The sequence below is a fragment of the Montipora capricornis genome, chromosome 7 (genome assembly GCF_036669925.1).
Source record: "Montipora capricornis isolate CH-2021 chromosome 7, ASM3666992v2, whole genome shotgun sequence".
In the NCBI taxonomy this organism is placed as follows: Eukaryota; Metazoa; Cnidaria; class Anthozoa; order Scleractinia; family Acroporidae; genus Montipora; species Montipora capricornis.
Genome location: NC_090889.1, coordinates 3,570,165 through 3,572,664, shown reverse-complemented (window position 1 = coordinate 3,572,664; position 2,500 = coordinate 3,570,165).

Here is a 2,500-nt window from a genome sequence, read left to right as displayed (position 1 = left end):
ATCGCACGCGCCATAATAATTTGAAACGTCGCACCCGACGTGTCACATGATCACGCGCGCGCAAAGTTCTCCTCAAGGGTTAGCCTGAATGAATTCAAACATCTTCCCCCTAAATCAAAGGTTCATCATAATCACAAATTTGGGCAAAGCATTGATCGACTTGACGGGTCTTTATTTCACCAACAAAAACTGCTTTCCTTTTGGGTCGTTGCTCTGGATGAATTCAATTTATGAACTTTCATCTGCAATTGACGTTGTGGTAACTTCAAGAGGATACAACTTCTGCAAAGGTCGCCTAATTCGCACCGTTGCTCCTCGTACAAGACCATCGTTCCCTGGATTAACGTCTTGAACCTTTCCAAGCTTATTCGTTCCTCAGGTAGACTTTTCTTGTTCCATCACAGTAACGATGCCTCCTTACTGAATTGGGCGACTATATTGAAAGTTCCTTTATTCTAAGCCCTGTTATGTGGAGATATAAAACCGAGAGGATCGTTGAGTTTAGCAACTACTCTAACAACTGATCGTTTGGTCAATGGCAAATCTTTAGCAAAGATAAGAAGCCAATCAAAACGTAGAATGATGGTATCTCCTATGATGTCCTAATTCAAAGCAAAAAATCCTTCTCTCTTTAAATGCTTTGCCTTTCATTTTAAGATGAGTTGTCGCGTATGTTTGATCTTCTCCTGCTGCTTTAGCAGCCTCGTGACCAATCACTGCATCACTTTCTGCAAAACGTGAAATTGAGAGATTTTGCCTTTGAATAGAGTCCGAACGCTTCGGATTCACTCTCCTTTCCCCTATTGAAATCGCTCATTTAGAGAGAATTCAGGAATTCATATACGAACTGATTCATAGCTTGTAACATGCTGCCTTGTTTTGTTATTTAGGAGAATAGGTGAACTCGTGACGTCAAACACAATTCGATTAAAGCGCTTGACAACAATTTTGGGGGCTTCACTTGTGGGGTCATCTACCCACAGGAAACGTAAGACATCTCGGTCGGGCACTGCCACCCTTACCATCAAGAGAGCTTTCTCTATGTCGGCTGACATGGCACTGAAATGGTATTTTAAAACGTTAGGGGATTAAATAAGTCGTTTGTTATAACCCAATTTTCGTTGTTCACTTTTAACCACGCACAACAACGACCACAGTTTCTAGGAGAAAATAATCCATTATTAATCTGTTCTACTTTCAGGACAGTCCTTGCCTTTGAAAAAAGTCAAAGGAGGGGATTTACCAAATTTGCTGCCTTTCGATGGCAGTGAAGATCACTTTTTCACGACCTGAGTTCCTACCCCGTGGGGATAAGTCTATCAATGAACTGGCGAGGACCATGAAGTAAGTGGACGAAATTCTAAAGAGAACACGAGGGCGAACACGAGTTTCATGAACAATCAGACGATGATGAACATACTGATCGGGAGGCCGAATGGAACCATGGCGAGAACAACGAGGTTGATGAACTGTCAGAGGAAGACGAAGAAAGTGCAGAGAACACTTATGGGATCCCTGATGGCGAAAACGAGTTTCATGAAAAATCAGAGGATGATGAAGAAAGTGATCTGGATGGCGAATGGAACCATGGCGAGGAAACGAGTTTGATGAACTGTCAGAAGAAGATGAAGAAACTGCAGAGAACACTCATGGGATCCCTGATGGCGGAAGACGAGTTTCATGAACAATCAGAGGATTGATGAAGAAACTTATCTGGACGCCGAATGGTACCATGGCGAGGAAAACGAGGTTGATGAACTGTCAGAGGAAGATGAAGAAAGTGCAGAGAACACTTATGGGATCCCTGATGGGCGAAAACGAGTTTCATGAGCAATCAGAGGATGATGAAGAAACTAATCTGACGCCTAATGGTACCATGGCGAGGAAAACGAGGTTGATGAACTGTCAGAGGAAGATGAAGAAAGATGCAGAGAACACTAATGGAAACTCTGATGGCGACAACGAGTTTCATGAACAATCAGAGGATGACGAAGAAACTGATCTGGACGCCGAATGGTACCATGGCGAGGAAAACGAGGTTGATGAACTGTCAGAGGAAGATGAAGAAAGTGAAGAGAACACTTATGGATCCCTGATGGCGAAAACGGAGTTTATGAGCATCAGAGGATGATGAAGAGAACTAACTGGACGCCGAATGGTACCATGGCGAGGAAAACGAGGTTGATGAACTGTCAGAGGAAGATGAAGAAAGTGCAGAGAACACTATGGGACCTGATGGCGAAAACGAGTTGCATGAACAATCAGAGGATGATGAAGAAACTGACCTGGACGCCGAATGGGGCCATGGCAAGGAGAACGAGTTTGAATGAACTGTCAGAGGAAGATGAAGAAAAGTGAAGAGAACACTTATGGGAATCCCTGATGGCGAAAACGAGTTTCATGAGCAATCAGAGGATGATGAAGAAACGGATCTGGACGCCGAATGGAACCATGGCGAGGAAAACGAGTTTGATGAACTGTCAGAGGAAGATGAAGAAAG